Source organism: Pogona vitticeps, chromosome 4 (genome assembly GCF_051106095.1).
Source record: "Pogona vitticeps strain Pit_001003342236 chromosome 4, PviZW2.1, whole genome shotgun sequence".
NCBI lineage: Eukaryota > Metazoa > Chordata > Lepidosauria > Squamata > Agamidae > Pogona > Pogona vitticeps.
Genome location: NC_135786.1, coordinates 219,527,444 through 219,548,163, shown reverse-complemented (window position 1 = coordinate 219,548,163; position 20,720 = coordinate 219,527,444). Strand labels below are relative to the sequence as shown.

The 20,720-nt window shown below is 41.8% G+C and overlaps 1 long non-coding RNA gene across 2 annotated transcripts; it reads left to right on the top strand.

The window, feature by feature from the left end:
* Nucleotides 1–345: 345 nt before the first annotated feature.
* Nucleotides 346–10,304, top strand: LOC140706981 (uncharacterized). Of its 2 annotated transcripts, none has more exons than XR_012086975.2 (3): nucleotides 346–639; nucleotides 7,333–7,454; nucleotides 9,986–10,304. It is a non-coding gene; the product is annotated as an uncharacterized LOC140706981 (long non-coding RNA). The 2 variants fall into 2 exon arrangements; XR_012086976.2 differs by lacking the exon at nucleotides 346–639 and adding an exon at nucleotides 1,085–1,246.
* Nucleotides 10,305–20,720: the final 10,416 nt, after the last annotated feature.

Here is a 20,720-nt window from a genome sequence, read left to right as displayed (position 1 = left end):
CAATGGAGCTAAACCTTATAAGAGAACACAAGGGACATTCCAAAAAAATGTGGGAAACCGCTATGGCCTTGGATCCATAAGGGTGTCTCTGTGTCTCTTGGGTGAGAATATTCATGAAGAGAGTATCTACCTGTAATGTCATTTGAGAGGAAGGTTTCAGGAGTCAAGGAGATAAATAGCTTTTTAATGCTTTTAAATATTTCATAACTTTATGAGGCAATAGATAATGATGGATGTATGAGAGGGTCATGAGGCAAAAGGGAGATAAGCTTCCTGTTACCTTCAATAGTTGCATCAAAGAGATGTCAGCGGTTACGGCTTGGTCTGCCCTTCCATGATAAGACTGAGTGCTTCTGGAGGCAAAGAACAAAATGGCACTGCATTTTCATTCCATGTCAAGAAGCCTACCAGACTAGCAGATGAGCCCTACTTCATTATACCATAACCAGAATAGTCCTCATCTGATGAAAATAGCTAGCCATAGGAAATGGATATATAAAATCTAGATCCTCAGGATGGATGATGGAGAATCTGCTCCCTTCAGTTGAGGAGGTGCCATCTCGGGTAGAGCTACCACCCTGTGGTAGCAAGAAGCAGGGTAGAAGAATCGCCTAGAAGAGGCTGCAAAACTTCTTGACAGTAAGTGTTCCTAGATTCTTGAACTCCACTGTTCTCAGCCTTTCCTTTGCCTTGTTTGCTGATTCTATTGTGGCTTGACTCCAACTTGGTTTTCTGGAGCTTGTGTGTTTTGAGGACTCCTTACTTGCTCCAACAGTGTGTGTAGCTCGTAGGCTGATTTGAGATTATCTGAAACCTAACTTGGCATTTGCCATCTGGAACCAGGAGCCCATCTAATGTTGGTAACAAGGCCAGAGATTGGAAGTAACTAATGTTGAATACCTATTTGGTTGTAATCAATTCCTTTTTCCAACTCCAAAGGCATATATTATGTTATTCTATTATGATTGTAACCGAACAAGGGATAACTTCTCTGCAGTGTAACTTAAGTTTTGAATTGCTTTTTAACTCATTGCAAAAGGGGAAGCTGGCTAGATAGCTCAGTGGTTTGAGTATCTCTTTGCAGAGCCAGAGGTCAGTAGATCAATTCCCCACTGTGCCTCCTTTGAGTTGGGCAAACTGCACAGTCCCAGGGTGCTCTCAGAAGAAGGGAATGGTAAACCACTCCTGAGTATTCTCTAGCTGAAAAATCTTGGAAAGAGTTGCCAAAATCAGAATTGACTTGACGGTACGTAAGTATTGTTATTATTATTCAAGGGGGGAGGGTGGCCCTTCTAACTTTTAACTGTTATTGAGTTGCATAGAGACCCACAGTGGACCTGATGGAACAGGAAGGGGGGAGGGCGTTGGAGGGGGCAGCCATTGAGGTGGTGCTGGGTAGGGGAAGGAATGGTGGTGGGGGTAGAACATGCCCGCGTAGGAGAAGAGAGGTTAGATATCTTACATCTATCCCCTCTTCTAGTCCTACCTCCAACCAAATGGTATCAGGCGACCATATCAGCAAACCCTCGACCCACACGGTGCTGTTGATGAACGCCAGGTCAGTACAAAACAAAACTGCCCTCATCCATGATGTAATTCTGGATGAGGGGGCTGACCTGGCGTGCATTACTGAGACCTGGGTGGGAGAGGAAGGTGGTGTCCCCCTCTCCCAGCTGTGTCCTCCTGGGTACTCAGTCCAGCACCAGTGTCGCTCAGAGGGTCGGGGAGGGGGAGTTGCTATAGTCTATAGGAGTTCTATCTCCTTGACCAGGCTTCCTATCCCTTTGAGAGGAGGTCTTGAGGGCCTGTATTATGTGTTGGGCTCACGAGACAGATTAGGGATTCTGTTGGTGTACCGCCCACCCTGCTGCGTACCAACAGTCTCCCTACCTGAGCTGACGGAGGCAGTCTCGGACCTGGTGTTGAGGACTCCCAGGCTGCTGGTGCTGGGGGACCTCAACATCCATGCTGAGGCTGCCTTGACTGGGGCAGCTCAGGACTTCATGGCCGCCATGACAACCATGGGGCTGTCTCAATGTGTCATCGGCCCGACACATGAGAAGGGCCACACCTTGGACCTGGTTTTCTCAACGGGACTGGAAGGTGGTGGTTTGGATGTGGAGGGGCTGGTCGTGACCCCATTGTCATGGTCAGACCACTTCCTGGTCAAGTTCAGTCTATTAGCGTCTTCTTCCCTCTGCAAGGGTGGGGGATCGATTAAGATGATCCGCCCCCGGAGACTAATGGATCCGGATGGTTTCCTGAATGCTCTGGGGGAGTATCCGTCTGATATGGTTGGCGCTCCTGTCGAAGCTCAGGTCACCCTATGGAATAGGGAGATGACCCGGGCGGTTGACACGATTGCGCCTAAGCGCCCTCTCCCTGCTCGCCGAGCCCAGACAGCTCCCTGGTATACTTCTGAACTGCGGGCGATGAAGCAAGAGGGGAGACGGCTAGAGCGCAGGTGGAGGAAGTCCCGCTGGGAATCCGATCGAACACGACTTAGAGCCCATTATCGGGCCTATTTCGTGGCAATACGGCTGGCGAAACGGCAATATTTCTCCAGCCGTATTGCTTCCTCAGAATGTCGTCCAACAGAGCTGTTTCGGGTGGTCCGGGATCTTCTTCAACCGGGAAACCCGGTGGAGGTCCCGGACTGCTCATCAGCTCGCTGTGATGAGTTTGCTATTCATTTTGAGGAAAAAATCGCTCAGATTCGCAGTGGGCTGGACTCCACTGTTACTGCAAAATCGGAAGATGTGTCCAGTGTGCCGTGCTTAGGTCAAACTTTAATGGATGAGTTTCAATTGTTGAGACCCGAGGATGTGGACAGGGTGCTTGGATCTGTCCGTTCTACCACCACGCCGCTCGACCCTTGCCCATCTTGGCTAATTGGAAGATCTGCCAGGGGGGTTCGCCCTTGGGTCCAGGAGGCCGTGAACGCCTCTCTGAGAGAGGGAGTGGTCCCTACCGCCTTGAAAGAGGCGGTAATTCGACCACTCCTTAAAAAGCCTAACCTGGACCCAAGGCTGGTGGTCAACTACCGACCAGTGGCGAACCTCCCTTATTTGGGCAAGGTGTTAGAGCGGGTTGTGGCCGGGCAACTCCAGGCGCTGCTGGATGAAACGGATTTTCTGGATCCATTTCAATCGGGTTTCAGGCCGGGTTTTGGTACAGAGACAGCCTTGGTCGACCTGTATGATGACCTTTGCCGGGAGAGAGACAGGGGGAGTGTGACCCTGTTGATACTCCTGGACCTCTCAGCGGCTTTCGACACCATCGACCATGGTGTCCTTCTGGATAGGCTGGCTGGGTTAGGAGTTGGGGGCACTGTTTTACGGTGGTTCCACTCCTTCCTAGCTGACCGTATCCAGAGGGTGGTGCTGGGGGACAGTTGCTCTGCCCCATGGCATTTATGTCATGGGGTTCCTCAGGGCTCGATACTGTCCCCCATGCTGTTTAACATCTACATGAAACCGCTGGGAGAGGTCATCAGGAGGTTTGGGCTGAGGAGTCAGCAATATGCTGACGACACTCAGCTCTACCTCTCGTTTTCCACCAATCCAGGTGAGGCGGTTTCTGTGCTGAACTCGTGTCTGGACCTGATAATAGACTGGATGAGGGTTAATAAATTGAAACTCAATCCAGACAAGATGGAAGTGCTGTTAGTGGGTGCTTCGCCGGACAGGTTGGAGGGCCACTTCCCTGTCCTGAATGGGGTTACACTCCCCCTAAGGGACAGGGTCCGCAGCTTGGGGGTGCTCCTGGACCCCAGTCTAACACTGGAAGCCCAGGTGGACTCGGTGGCCAGGGGCGCCTTCCTCCAGCTGCGGAAACTATACCAGCTACGGCCCTACCTGGACGAGCGGAGTCTCATGACAGTTACACATGCACTGGTAACATCTCGTATTGATTATTGCAATGCGCTCTACGTGGGGCTGCCTTTGAAGACGGTCCGGCGACTGCAACTGGTCCAGAATCGAGCTGCACGGCTGGTGAGTGGTGGGGCCGCCAGAGAGCACATCAAGCCGATTCTGTATAATTTACACTGGTTACCAGTTGCTGTCCGGGCCCAATTCAAAGTCCTTGTTTTGACATATAAAGCCCTAAACGGCTTGGGCCCTGGATACTTGAAGGACCGCCTCCTTCCATATGAGCCTACCAGGCTGTTAAGATCTAGCCAGGGGGCCCTTTTGAAAGAGCCATCCCTCAAGGAGGTAAGAGGGATGGCTTGTAGACAAAGGGCCTTCTCGGCAGCTGCCCCCAGACTATGGAACGCCCTCCCAACTGAAATTCGCCTGGCGCCAACACTGATGATATTTCGGCGCCAGGTCAAAACCTTCCTGTTCCAGAAGGCTTTTAATTGAAATAATATTAACTGTGGGTCTTAATGATGGCAATTTTAATTGTATTTTTTAATTGTATTTTAATTGTATTTTAACTGTATTTTGATCATTTTATTTTATCGCATTGAATTTTAATTGTTGTAAGCCGCCCAGAGATCTTTGGGTAGAGTGGGCGGCATATAAATAAAATAAATAAATAAATAAAATAAAATAAATAAATGTTGTTGTTGTTGTTGTTGTTGTTGTTGTTGTTGTTGTTGTTGTTGTTGTTGTTGTTAATTTGATTTATACCCCGTCTATCTGGGAGACTCGTCCACCCTAGGCGGCTTACAATAAGAGGTAGTATATCACATGGCTCAGGCGTTAATGAATCTTCAAAAAAATTGCAGAGAGCATGTTTAATTAACACTTTGTTTTATGTGTTTCAATATGTTTCTAGCCTTGATTGGCCTACAGTATCTTCATGTTCAAGAGAATTGTGACAATGACAGCCATTTGTTTATGGACATACATGGGGGGAAAGAACCTAGATTCTTGCTATTGAGCAGAACTTGGAAAGTAGTTAATTTGAGATAACTAGTTATCTGTATTAATTATTTAAAAATAACTAAGACTAACTAAGTTATCTTAATATGATGATAATATCTCTTCTTTTGCATGTTTGTCCTACCTTTCAATAACTGAGTAGCATTCAGGGCAGTTTCCAATCAGCACAAAGCAATTTTAAAAATCAAGTAAATACAAATTCAATCAGAGCACTGTTAATGTCAAATACAATGGAATACGACCACAGAAAACATTACAGTTTACAAACAAATCATCACATATGTAGACTGGGCAAGGGGTTGCCATCTTGTCCAAGGCATCAAAATGTTTTGGGCTAGCCCTAAATGAAGGTACTCTGTAAACTCCCTCTTAGATTAAAAAAAAAATCTAGCATGCTTTTAAGTTCCAGAGTTAATGCATTCACCGAGATTTCATCCAGCACTTATTGATTCTTCTTTCCCAGCACAAATCCAATTCTTGTCAGATACTATAAAGCATCTGAGGAGAAACAGTTTTATTTTTGCCGAACACCCAAGGGCCTCGACCTTTCCAACAAGCAGGGGCCAAACTGTGCTATTAAGTGGAGGTGGAGACCATGTGCCTTTAGCATGCTTCCCTGCTAAATATATATAGTGAGCTGAGCTTGGCGCTTCTGTTCAACTGCAGCAGTTGTCACTTGTGTATCAAATATGGATATGAACGGGCATGCTGCCACCCTAACAGATGGGTGTAAATCAAGGCATGCCAGCAAACCAGATTGTGCATTGAGTTTAAGTAATGAGTACATACTCATTTAAAAACATACTCTGAAAGCTTAGGGTCGTACACATCACTTGTGCAGCAGCATCCGAGGTCTAGATATCCTACTTGCTCCCGAGTAAGCCCACTTAGCAACTTCAGCCTGTAAAGCATATTGTAGGAAATGTCTAAGGAACCACCATTTTAGACCACACCTATTTAAAATCCATTAAGAGTGCAATCCACTCAGTCGTAACTATTACTTTCATAAGCCCCCAGTATGCTTAATTCTTCCTCTGAAACCCACGGGACTTTGCACATCTATGCACAGGTATATACAATAGGTAACATGCATGCTTTGCATTAAATGAATACATTTTAAAGTTTTGAACAAAGAAATTCTCAGAAAGGTCAAAGAATGGAGTGAATTCATTAATTAGCTTGGTATTTCAGCTCGGGTGAACCTGCTAGGAGTCTAGCCGCCTGCTGATGCTGCTCTTAGTTTCCCTGACATACGCAAACATCCAATTGATGTGCATCCAAGAGGGGGACAAAATCACTGAGCCATTATTGCAAAACTAGGTCCTAAAACTAAGATGGTATGTAGCACCTTTGATTCCACTTTAACATCCAGTGAAATCCTGATGCTTGTACAGTGGTGCCTCGCTAGACAGTTACCCCGCATGACAGTTTTTTTGCTAGACATCGACTTTTTGCGATCGCTATAGCGATTCGCAAAACAGTGATTCCTATGGGGGAATTTCGCTGGACAATGTTTGGTCCCTGCTTCGGAAACCGATTTTCACTAGACAACGATTTTGACAGCTCCCTCTGCGCTCGAAAACAGGTGTTTTCGGGACCTAAGCTTCGCAAGACAGCGATTTAAACAGCTGATCAGCGGTTTGCAAAGCGGCTTTCCTATGGCCGATCTTTGCTAGACAACGACGATTCTTCCCCTTTGGAATGCATTAAACAGGTTTCAATGCATTTCAATGGGGAAATGCTTTTCGCTAGACGAAGATTTCGCTAAACAGCGATTTCAGTGGAACGGATTATCATCGTCTAGCGAGGCACCACTGTACTTTGTTGAGATGCTTAGAATTCTTTGCTAGGATGCCCTAACTTAATAGGCAGTGGTGTAGTCCTACCAATCCCCCACACTCAAAATCTAAACACCAGCACTTGTCAGATCTCTCCCTTATTATTTATTATTTAATTTTATTTTTATGTATTATTCATTTTTTATTTATCTTAGAAGCCCGTAAATCTTACAAGGGCACATGTTGGTGAAGGAGCATGGCTGCACAGTGAGTGGAGTGAGTTTTATGGAGAGACTCTGCATGTGACTTTGTCATTACTCTATAGGTCAGAGGAATAGGTATCTTACAGCTTTTTCACAGAGAATTCTATGACCCTTGCCAAACTACAGTTAATGATAGGACATTTTGGGAACCATTTATTTACAGAGTCACTGTACATCAGAAATGACTTGGCATCACACAACAATAACACTAAACTACAAATCTTGGGATTTCATAGAATGAAATAATGGTGACTTAAGTGATATTGAACTTCTATAACAGTATAGTGTAGAGATACATCATTACAACACATCTCTGCAATATGTTCATTGCACTTGGTGGCCTTCTGACTTCTCTTTTCACTCTGTTTTGTTGCCTTAAATTGTATTTCTTTGAAAAAGATCTATAGCAGAAACATTAAAAGGAAGGAAATGAATCACTCATTGAGAAGACACATCAATTTCTCAAAAGCCAGCAGCAGATTCTTAAGTAAACTACCTAAGGAAAAAGACAACGGGGTGAGGTAAGTCAAACTGTCTCCTCTGGAGACCAAGAGAGGAAGAAAGCTCTTGTCGTTTATTAACCTGGTATTTGTGATATTTTGCCTGACCTCATTCTAAGTGACAGTGTATAATACACTAGGTTTTGGTAATCTATTTCATCATCTAAAACAGAAGATCCCACAAAGGGGATGTGCTGCAATTAAAGATTAGCTTTCCATTTTGGTAATTAGCCATGTGATTTGAAAATTATGTTAGCAACCTTCTTTTTGAAATATTGTCCTCTAATCTGAAAAATAGAAGTCTTGTAGTACCTTTAAGACAAATTAGCTTTTATTTTTCCTAAATTTGTGTGTGTCCAAACATGCTTCTTAAGATTAATGGCTGTGTCTGCTAATGTGTCTTCTTAAATCCCTGCAGAGTTGAGAGTGGATAATCTCAATGTCACAGTCTTTCAACTGAGAAGGATAATTAAAATTCAGTTCTTAAAAAAAATCTGTTTTATGAATGAGGGATGTTGTGCTTCTGTGCCCACAATATTGTGCCCATGTTGCCAGCAGAAAAAAGGATACCAAGATTTACAAAGCAAAAGGCAGCCTGAATGTTGACAACACCAATGGCAGCAGTCAAGATGGTCTACAGGATACCCTCTTCTGCTCACTACCATTCACAGTTTTTGAAAAACAGCCCTAACAATTGCTCTGTGTTTGGGTAAGAAAGGATTAACTAATGAAAAAGGAGTCAACTTCTGGGATTTTTCCTTGTGTGGTGTCACTTTGTAAGTGGTAGTACAGTGGGGTCTCGACTTACGAACTTAATCCGTATTGGAAGGCAGTTCTCAGGTCGAAAAGTTCTTAAGTCGAATCTGCATTTCCCATAGGAATGCATTGAAAACCATTTAATCCGTATCGGCTCTTTTCGTCCATAGAAACTAATGGGAAGCTGCTATTCTGCCTACTGCCACTAGAGGGGGATATTTTTTCTTTTTTCCTTTTAACCTAAGATGACTTAGCTTTTTAAAAAAGGGGAAAAAAGAGTTCATAACTCGAATCTAAGTTCGTAAATCGAGTCCATATATTCCTATGAGAGCAGTTCGTAAATCGAAATGTTCGTATGTCGAGCCGTTCGTAAGTCGAGACCCCACTGTAGTGCTGGCGGACTCTTGTTCAAGACCTTGACCATTAGCCTGTGGAGTGTCTCAGGGTTCTATGATTTCCCATACCATTTCAAATATATATGAAAAACCTGAAAGAGGCTGTTCAGAATGTTGTGGTCTGGTACCACCAGTGTGTTAATAACACCCAGCTCTATCTGCTTTTTAAGATCTTCCAGGAAGCCCTTCTTTCAGTCTCCCAGGCCTCATTTTGTGGACACCCAGCCCCCCCACCAACATCGTCTGTCAATTTCACCCTACAATATTCTCTTACGGTCATTTTGTATTTTCTGTTTCATCAGTTTAAACACTGAGTGTGAAAAACAACACATAAACACCAAATCAAGGAGTTAAATACCTCTTCTTGGGAGAACAACACACACATACACATGAACACATGCACATGTGTCCATGTAAGCACATCCACTAAATAACTAGCAGTTTGCTGAATTTTGCTGACCACAAAATCAGCTACAAAATCAGCTGCTCTGAACAATGATATGGCAATGCATTCAAATCAATCTTCCATGTTTGTCAGCCAATATGTTTTTTCTCTTTCAGCCAATTAGCCCCCACCCCACTCTTGAATGATCAGCTGTATGGCTGAAGTATTTTGCTTTCTTCACTCATGTGGTTTCTGAATTCTTGTGTTGTTCTTTCAGTTTAGTATTTCTTCACTGTATATTCTTAAATTCAGCCTTTTGTCACTGCTAAGTATACATCACTGGAGTATATTCTAAGTATGTCACCGGAGTATACTCTGTCACTGGAAACAAAGACCAAGTTCATCTATATTATAGCATTTCCAGTCACCATGTACGGGTGTGAAAGCTAGGCAGCAAATAAAGGTGATAGGAAAAAAAATGGTTTGTTTGAAATGTGGAGCTGAAGGAGAGCTTTGTGGATATCCTGGACTGCCAGAAAGACCAACAAGTGGATCCTGGAGCAAATCAAGCTTGAACTATCATTGAAGGCAAAAATGATGAAACCAGATCTGTCCTACTTTGGGCACATCATGAGAATGCAAGATTTTCTGGAAAAGGCAATAACGCTGGGATGGGTTGAAGGCAGCAGGAAAAGAAGAAAGCCAAATATAAAATGGATTAACTCCCTTAAGGAAGCCACAGGCTTGAGTTTGCAAGAGCTGGGCAGGGCTGTTGAGGACAGGAGATTTTGGAGATCACTCATTCACAGGGTAGCTGTAAGTCAGGGTTGACGACAGCACATAAGAAGAACAATTATATATCATATATGATTCACCTTTCCTACTCTTTCTTTCTTTCTTTCTTTCTTTCTTTCTTTCTTTCTTTCTTTCTTTCTTTCTTTCTTTCTTTCTTTCAATCTAAAGTAAGTTATTTCTTCATTCAATTTTTTCTTCCTCTCTCCCTCTTCTTTCTACAGGACCCAAAAATGAATGGATTCTTGGAGATATGGACCAAAACTCTCTCACTCTATTAGTCTTTTGTGTCACCCAGAAACCTGCTTTCGGTACATTTTCACTTGCTACTTTTTGAAGTATTCTTGTGCTTATGGAACACAGAAGCAATGTACATAAATAAAGCTTGTAGAATTAGACAAGCTGATGCTGCCTGAAATTATTGCAGCAATGAAGAGACTTCTACTATGACACCCAGATGAATTTTGATATGGTTGTCAATGAGTGTCTAGTTTCATTCAGAAATTAAACCTTTATTGGGATAAATGCCAGCTGTGACAAACACACACAGGCTTCTGATGTTTTCCTGGGAGGTCTATAAATTTCCACGGACTCACGGAGGGAAGGATCAAGTATTAGTTCTCTGATTACTATTAACTTTTAACTTATTTCCTTGTGAGCAATCTATCAATTGTGTGATGCGCTCAACATCTGGGGGAGGGAGAGAAATAAGAGGGAAAGGCAATAAACCTCACAACAAACAGGACATTATTTGTGATTCTGACACATTGGACTTGTTTCGTAAAGGAGAGATTTCGTTGACTTTGGCTGAGTGCCTGACAAGAGCAAAAGAAATATGTCGGACAGTTCCAACCCCTTCTCACGCAAAAAGTAGTCCATTCTATAACCACAAAAATAAATTTGCTGCTGGATAGAAACCAGATGTAGAACGAAAGCCTGACACCTGACACTTCTCTAAAATTCAACAGCATTTTAATTAGAAGAGAAGTGGACTCAAAATATAGATATCTAGCAAGCTAGACTTTTAGAAGAGAAAGAGAAGTTATATATAACCCATGTTGAAACCAAAATACTGGCTGGCTAGGTTAGTGAGTGAAGTGTCTGCCTAAGGAGCCAGAGGTTGGGAGTTTGATTCCCCGCTGGGCCTTCTGGAAAGAAGAGCCAGCCTGTGCAGCCTTGGGGAAAAGCCTAGAAAGGCTCGCTATCTGTCAGAATTGAGTTGATGCCATAGAGTTATTTTTAAAATGCAGTCATGTTAGTATTGGAGATACTCAAGGGAGTGCCATGCTTAAGTTCTTAAGTATATTATTTTGTATCCAGCTCATTGGAGATGGGGGGCATAGTGTTCCTTGCATAATTGTGTTGTAAATTGCCTAGAGAATGTTCTAGTGTTATGGGTTGGTATATAAGTTGAACAACAACAACAACAGTAATAATAAAGTCAAGCTTGAGCAACTGCAGTAGTTTGGAATTTATGGACACAATTTCTGAAGAGTGACCTCTCTCTACCACTGCCTTGGTAGAGTTGCTTCACTCTGTGGTACTGTTGGTAGTGTTGTTTCACCCGGTACATGCTCTAGAATCATGCAGAGACCCTTAATACTCTTTTTGCACATTTGTCCAAGGACAAATCCACATTTAATGACATTGGCTGAAATCCCGTGATATATCACAACTAGAGTAGTAATTAGTAAGGATCTGGTGAGTCAGCTCCTCCATTGATTCAATAGGCTTACTCTAGTTGTGGCTTACTACTGGATTTTAGCCAACATGTGTGAACTCTTTCTGTGAACAAGTGTGAATGTATGAGAGAGTCAATTTTTCCAGTCACCAGCTGGGATTACGTAAAAGAATGTTTAAACCCAGTAAAGACTTGTGTGTGTTTTTTATTGTTACATGTTAAGTCACCCCATGAATGAACTCTCCAGAATGTCCTGTTCTCAAGCCTGTGACTTCCTTTATGGAGTCAATCTAGTTCACGTTTAATCTTCCTGTTTTCTTGCTGCTTTCTTTCTTCTTTCTACTTCTTTTTAAAAAATTATTAATGCCTTTTCAGTGACTGTGCTGAGAAAGATTCATGGATGATAGAACGGCCATTAGAAAAAAGGGGAAACTGACCTGATTGTGTTAACAATAGTATTAAAAATCTATTTTTAAAATTAATATTTTAATATTTTACTGAAATATTTTTTAATCACAAACCTTCAGCCCTTTCTCCCTAATTGTATCACATATTCAGAAATTAAACATAATTCTTACTTTTATTCCCTTGTTATTAAGATCAAAATAATGAAATATAAGACAATCAATTCTGGTAAATCATATTGCTTTCAGAAAATGTAATTCCACAAAATAGTAATGTTTCAGTAATATAAAGATTAATGAAACATCTCCAATTTCCCACAATTGTTTTGGGGTCTCTGTTATTTTTCCACCTTACTAGCAAAGTCTTCCACAATCTGACCCCTTTTGATATTTGGACTACAACTGCCAAGATTCCCAGCCAGAATGAGCTGTGCTTCCTGGGATAATTGTAGTCCAACACATCCAGAGGACATTAATTTTAAGAAAACTATCACAGGTTGGAATCCAATCATAAGATGCAATTAGAGCAAGCCCACTGAATCAGCATAGGTTATAGAGGAACAGCCTCCCCACTGATTCAATGATCCTACTCTAGTTGTGACTAACTATGAGATTCCAGCCACTGTATCTCAGTTTAGGCATATGCACAAAGATGTGCAAACAATAACAACAACCAGACAAAATGAATCCCAACAAATTTTTCCTAACCCTCTTTTTGTAGTCCCCAGTTCTTAACATAAATTGATCTGGGCTACAGAAACTGTATGAGATGTTAACTTTTTGCATGCAAACTTATTTTTATCTGCATAATTTTAGAGAAGTAATGTAACTTCTATTTTGACCAAACTCTGGGAGGCAATGGAAGACAGGAGGTCCTGGTGTGCTCTGATCCATGGGGTCACAAAGAGTCGGACATGACTTAACAACTAAACAACAACAGCAAATATAACTTTCATTACTGTAATATAATACAGGGACTAAATGGATTTCATATTTAGTAGTTTTAGCTATAATATTGTTAGAAGTTATATTACTTCTATTAATGGTGCAATATGGATGCAAAAAGGCAAATGAAATTTTAGGATACATTAACAGAAGCATTTTCTCCAAATTACGTGGGGTACTAGTTCCCTTCTAATCAGCACTGGTTAGGCCTTATCTAGAATACTGTGTCCAGTTCTGGAAACCATACTTTAAGAAAGATGCCAACAAACTGGAGCAAGTATAGAGGAGGACAACAAGGATGATCAGGAAACTGGAAACCAAACTCTCTGAGGAAAGACTGAAAGAACTGGGAATGTTTAGTATTGACAAAAGAAGACAAAGTGATGATATGATGGCATGCTTCAAATACTTGAAAGGTGGTCATACATAGGAGGGACAGGATCTGCTATCGATCATCCTAGAGTGCAGGACACACAACAATGGGCTCAAGTTAAAGGCAACCAGATTTTGGTTGAATATCAGGAAAAAAATTTCTAACTGTTAGAGCAGTATGACAATGGAACTCATTATCTTGGTAGGTGGTGAGCACTCAAACACTGGAGGAATTCAAGAGAAAATTGGACAGCCATTTTGTCAGATCTGTTTTGATTTGCATTGAGCAGGGAGTTGGACTTAATGACCTTGTAGGCCCATTCCAAATCAATTATTCTATAATTCTATGATTCTACTATGTATGATACAATGATATATTGTAAAACATAATATATTATCATAACATAATATTATTTTATACTTTATTACATTGCTATGTGACCAAAACCTAATCAAATGCTATAACATACCGTATTTTTTGCTTCATAAGACGCACCTTTCCATAAGACGCACCAATTTTTTAGGAGAAGAAAACAGGAAAATATAATCTGTTTTCTTTGCTCCATAAGAGGCACAGACTTTCAACCCCCCTGTTTTGTGGGAAAAAGTGCGTATTATGGTGTGAAAAATATGGGTTGCAATAATAATATTGCAATATTACATTATTACATCAAAATCTTAGTAAATGTACAGGGAGGGGGTGTACATTCTTTTGCCAAACCAAACCTCAGGAAAGATTTTAAATTAATTCACTTCTAATCACCTTTAATTAGGCTTTACCTTGCTAATGGAAATGCTTTCCCATAAGTACCGTTAACTAAATACTGTATATTTCTATATATCCCCACCCCCACAATCCACTCAGCCCATCACCTTTATCTAATTCTGTACTATGACATCATCATTTCATGCACTACTTATGCTGAAGTACATTCCATTTACGCAAGGACAGTGGAAATGCATTGAAAAGTACAGGAGATATTTATGGGACTGTTTTGCATAATGCACATATCATAGGGTGACTCACAAGCTATTCAGCTTGTTCTCGAATGCTGGCACTTCACAGGACAGCAACATCTTGTCCAAAGGGGAGGCGAAGAGCCTTCATGGAAGACCAGTCACGCAGGAAGCAAGGTACAGAGGCAAGCAAGCAAAGTTTGCCTTTGCTGGACCTTCCCAAAAGCTGCAGGGACAGAATACATTTAGCCACAAATGTGAGCATAATGGCGGGACCTGACTGGGTGGGGTTGGTCCAAGACTGTTACTTGGGGTGTTAATTGGCTGCTTGAGGCAGTGGGTCATGTCAAGGTGAAGAATATCTAGCTTGACTAGATGGAAAAGAGGACAGGACTCCTACATGCTGGTAAATACTTAATCATCATCAACAACAACAACACCATGTGCCATCAAGTCAATTCTGGTTACCCTTTCCAGGGTTTTCCAAGTAGAGAATACTCAGAAGTGACTTGCCATGCCCTTCCTTCCTCTGGGGTGCCCTAGGATTGTGCAGCTTCCTCAAGGCCACACTGGCTGGTTCTACTTGCAGGAGGCCCGGGGGGGGGGGATATCAAACTCCCAACCTCTGGCTCTGCAGTCAGATACCTAAACCAGTCCGCCTGGTAGATGCTTAGAAAAGGATATTTCTTTCTTTCTTTCTTTCTTTCTTTCTTTCTTTCTTTCTTTCTTTCTTTCTTTCTTTCTTTCTTTCTTTCTTTCTTTCTTTCTTTCTTTCTTTCTTTCTTTCTTTCGGATCCTAGTTGCCACATTACTTTTTAAGCCTGGTTTCACCTGGATTCTAGTCTAATTTAACCGATTCACCTTATAATAGTCTTCCACAATCAGTAGACCTAGGGGCCACTGCATACCTTTCCCTACACTATCTTTTTGATATCATAAAGTCACACCCTTGGGTGTCATTTTTTGGCCCTGAAATCTCAGAGAAGTAGATTCTACTGAGCTGGCAACCTTACTCCCCCAAACTCCGTAAGCTTAGTGGATATGTTTATGAGCTTTGTACAATTCATTCATTCATTCATTCGTCCGTCCGTCCCTGTATCTATCTATCTATCTATCTATCTATCTATCTATCTATCTATCTATCTATCTATCTATCTATCTATCTATCTATCTATCTATCTATCTATCTATCTATCTATCTATCTATCTATCTATCTATCTATCTATCTATCTATCTATCTATCTATCTATCTATCTATCTATCTATCTATGTGCCAACCACATCATCTAGTGGCATGCCAGTACCCAGGGTGGTTTCCAGCAGTGAAAATAAACATTTAAAAAAATCCTATTCCTTATCCAACCTACAAAATATAAAAATATAAAAGCAGGGTAATACTCCTAAAAATCCAAGATGGGGGCAATGGACAAAAACACAAACTACAAACTATCATAACTATAAATAAAATGAAGGAAGGGTCCTGGTGCACCTCTACAGGTAGAAAAGTCAACAAAGATGGCCATCACCAAGAAGGCCCTTCACATTCACCCACTGTGCCCTGACATCCATTGCTTAGTGTTTTAGCAGGACATTAAAATGACATTCAGGTCTCAGCCGTCTGGCAGATACACAGTGCCGATTCCTGCCGCCATCACCGTGAACAGGTAAGTATAGCAAGTTCAGTGTGATGTGTGGACTGTGAAGAGATGGAAAACATCAATGGGGGTGGGGGTGGGGAAAACACCATTCCCACAATCACACAAACAGCCTAGTCAGTGGTTACGCAGGCTGGGTTGCTGTGTGGAACCTGGTTGCTTGGAATCAGGGTTGAAAAACGAAAAAGTAATTGCTCCCCTCCCCTTATCACTTGTATGATGACAAAAATGTACTTCCACCATCACAGGTTTTGATTTTGAAAATATAATCACCTTAAGAGCTGGCACTGCATAATAAAATCCATTGACTTACTTTGAAACAGCATATGAATATCAACGGGAGTACAGTTCAAGCCAAGCCAAGGAAGCAGCATCAAACCTATTCCCAATAACATATATTAAAATGAGAAAGGAACAAAAACACTGAGGTCATGCTTTTATGGGATGACCAAAATATCACAAAAAGCTGACCTTTCAAAGTTCAGTTCTGGTTTTGGTTGTTTGTTTGTTTGGCTTCTGCTCATGCCTATGTTCTTTTTGACTTTTATTTAACTTTATTTTTTACCGTGGAATAAAGTGTCATAGCTCACTATTACAGTTGTAGTATAACAGAATGTGTATTGCGTGAGTGTTGCAGAAATAGCCTTTCCTTACAGTTCCTTTATGTTAGTCTGAATGTAACTCATCACATTAAAAAGCCCAGCCTTCTCCCTCTGAACATTGCTAATGTGTGATGGGAATGCTATGGCTAATACCATTATATAGATTAAAGAGAGGCATAAGGTAGACCAGCACCTATTACAGGCAATGTGTAGCTTTCCAGATGTTGTTGGTCTACTGCTCTTATCACTGCCCAGCCAAAAGGAGGAAAGCCTGGGGCAGGCGATGCTGCACCCACCTGGCTCTACTGAGCAAGATCCCTGAGCAATTTGGAACAGGCTTAAAGGGGGTTTGCCTAGCCTGTTTTTGAATAAATCAGCACAATGGAAAAGATTCTTCCCTCCCACACTTCTAAATGAGGTTGCCGAAGCAACAAAAGCCAAGGATGTATTATTGGAGGTTTTGCAGCTTCACATGCTGCCTTTAGTAGGTTTGGCTGGGAAGGACATTCCTGGACAAGGAATTAATATATCCAGCAGTAATCAGTGATTCTCCCCATCTCAGAATTCGAAGAGAGCTCCAACTCTCTCATCAGGGTTCCCCCCCCCTTTAGTCTTTTGGAAGCAGTCAGTGAGTCTGCTGAGGCCTGTTGCTGCAAGCAGTCATGATTGTTCTTAGTTTGCTTTTTGTTCTGTTCAGCTGTAAGTAAAGAAACCTTTTTTATTCTTTCTACTATTAATGTCTCAGAGTGAGTTCTTGAGACTGGAAGTGCAAGTTGCTGAGTAAAAGGGATGGACTAAACTGGGGAGCTTGAAGCTATTCTGCTCTGTGAATCCATCCACCTCTGCTAAACAAATTCAAAACATTGCAACATGTACAGTGTTGTGTGTGGGGGAGTGCCAAATAAAATCTGTTACTCTTTAAGATGTCACAAGGCTCTTCGTTAGTTTTTCTCCTACGGACAACAGCCCAACACACTGCACCTCTGAAACGTATGAGCAATGCTGTCATTTCATTTCCCTCAGTCTGTTTTTCTTGCAGTTTCCAGCTGGACTTTTATCTTATGTGGGTTTTTTTTCTTTCTTCATTACTCACTGTTCTAGCTCAAGGTAAGATACTGTTAAACACTTTGCAGGAAACTGTGTTTTAGCTCCTATTCTTCGTATGGTGCCAGTAGATTATGGCATTGAAACCACATTCATGGTTCCCGATTGTTTCCTTTTAAAAGAAAATAATATTGCAAGGACAAATATTTGTAATTGGATTTAAAAAAAAAAAAAAGTTCCAGCTGAATGCTCATTTAATGTTCTGAGCTGTCTTTGACAAGACTTCCAAAGGGCTAATCAATCAAAACGCTCTCCTTGTATGAATATGGATAATGTTCAAGAGTAATGCTTCAAATGTTAGGGAGCAGACTAGCCCACAGACCAGAGCTCTGGAAAAGTTACTTGTGAAAACTACAATGCCAGGAATCCACCATAGCCAATAGATTCTGGGGCTTGTATTCCAAAACAACTTTTCAATGCTCTACTCCAGACGTCTGCTGTGATGAGTTTGGAGGAATCAAATGAATCAACGGCATAGCTTTTCAAGGAGAGCTGTAGAGCACCTTATGCAAAGAAATGTGGGCATTGGAAAGCATGCTATGTAATTTAAACAATTTGGGGCAACAAAAGTTGTACAGCTGGTTTCCAACTTGAGTAAAACTCCATTTTAATTTTGTAGCAGCATTTAACTGTTTTAATGCCCTTTTCATCCTGTTAGAAGGAAGTGTGTGCAACTCAGCTTACACCCAAGAAGATGCATGTCTTTTTATGGGGAGCAGAAGAAAGAGGACATTCTCGAGTATCCTGGACTGCTCTGACCTGCAATGACCTTCCTTCAATCTTAGACTGCTATTCTTAGGGACAATGATGTCACTTGCTTCCCTCTCACATCTTCTCTTGTTCCTCCAAGGCAGGAGCCGTCTGACCTTTCTCCCCAAGAGATGAAAGAGGCATCCATGGGCTCCTGACATCTCCAGCTTGGTTAGCTAGAACTAGGACTTCTATCACCTTTCCTATCACAAGTGTATTTATCTAAGGAACATAAGCTTTCTTAGTTTCTGAGAGAAACATATGGACATGATTCCTTTACAAAAAGCAAAGTGTGATCAGGTGCTGAATCCAGAGGTTAATATGAAGTTAACATCCTGAGTTTGAACCCTAGTCTTCCCAGTCCTATTCAAACCTTCTAATCACACTACTGCACAACAAAGTCAATGTAATTGTGTTATTTAAACAGCAGGTTAATACATTGGATTCCAAAGCTTTCTTTATCCATCCACAACATTCACTGGGTAGTCTTTCTGAGGGGCCCAAAGCACTCCTGCCTCCCTCATCCTCCTTAAATTTAATTTTAAAAAAATTAACCACTGAAAATGCTTTTCCAGCTTTTTTTTTTTTTTTTAAAAGCCACCCCATCCTTAAGAAAAATGAGGAGACAAGAGGTCATGGGAGAAAGAGTGGCTAGATTTAGAGAGGAGCATGTTCAAACCTGAAACCTTAGAGATTGCCCATTATGTATTCAGCCAATGATATCTCTGGGCTTACCTCATCTCATAGTGAGCATGAACAGGGGTTTGTATCCTATAAATCTATTAACCTGAGCTTTATTTTAAGTTTGTTGTATGCAAGACCCATATAGTAATGGGAGGAAGGGAAAGGGAACAGTATAAAAGAAGGCCCAAATATGATGGTCACAAATGTCATAAGAAACTTCCAATAAAGATTATCTGAGAAACACTGGAACTGTTTTCTTATGGAGGTCATGGAGGAGACAAAAATTTGTTTGCTAGCCAGAGTTCTTAGAGGAAGGGTCGTCGTTTAGTCGATTCCGACTCTTCGTGACCCCAGGGACCAGAGCACTCCAGGCCTCCCGGAGTTGTGTCAAATTCATTCTGGTAGATTCGATTACACTCTCCAACCATCTCATCCTCTGTCATCCCCTTCTCCTCTTGCCTTCACACTTTCCTACCATCAAGGTCTTTTCCAAGGAGTCTTCTCTTCTCATGAGATGGCCAAAATATTGGAGCCTCAGCTTCAGGATCTGTCCTTCCAGTGAGCAATCAGGTCTGTTTTCCTTTAGAATGGATAGGTTTGTTCTCCTTGCAGTCCAGGAGGCTCTCAAGAGGCTCCTCCGGCACCACAATTCAAAAGCATCAATTCTTCCCCGGTCAGCTTTCTTTATGGTCCAGCTGTCACTTCCATACATCACTACAGGGAGTTGGCAAGGTGATGTCTCTGCTTTTTAGGATGCTGTCAAGGTTTGTCATCACTTTCCTCCCAAGAAGCAGGCGTCATTTAATTTCGGGGCTGCTGTCTCCATCTGCAGTGATCATGGAGCCCAAGAAAGTAAAATCTGTCACTGCCTCCATATTTTCCCCTTCTGTTTCCCAGGAGGTGATGGGACTAGTGGCCATGATCTTAGTTTTTTTTATGTTGAGCTTCAGACCATTTTTTGCACTCTCCTCTTTCACCCTCATTACAAGGTTCCTTAATTCCTCCTTACTTTCTGCCATCAGAATGGTATCATCTGCATATCAGAGGTTGTTGATATTTCTTCCGGCAATCTTAATTCTGGTTTCGGATTCCTCCAGTCCAGCCTTTCGTATGATGTATTCTGCATGTAAGTTGAATAAGCAGGGGGACAATATAAGCCTTGTCGTACTCCTTAATTTTGAACCAATTAGTTGTTCCATATCCAGTTCTAACTGTTGCTTCCTGTCCCACGTATAGGTTTCTCAGGAGATAGAGAAGGTGGTGAGGCAACTAATAATCTTGGCTCTTCTGTTGTGTATTTATTAGGGCTGTGTGCCAGCTCCAGCTGTTGCATGGTGATGTATTATTGTAATGAAATCAACAAGAGTTACAGCCATTTGAGTGTCCCCACTCAAGTGAACTAGGGTTTTGGAGATACAGAAAACTGAATAGTGGTTTTGATTGGGTTGGAGGGGGCCCATATTACTGAATTAACCCCCAATCCAAAGTACTGACCTGGCACCCAGATCAGACCAGAGGACCTGTGCACAAGCCTACTTTTAATTCTTCTTTGGCTTTTTGTTGTCTATTTTTGTCTTTTTGTTTGTTTATGTTGTGATCAAGATTCTTTTATTGCAATGCATATCTGATTAGTGTACAAGGACTTCTGCACTTCGCGCTTGCTGCTTTTCACATTAGCAGAATGAGCTAAGAGACAAAAGACTGGGTGGGGCTACCACCTCCCATCCTTATGTGTTGATTTAATCCCTTTTGAACCTTGAATTGGGCTTTAATGAGGCAGGTCCAAGGCTTTTCTGTGTCCTGA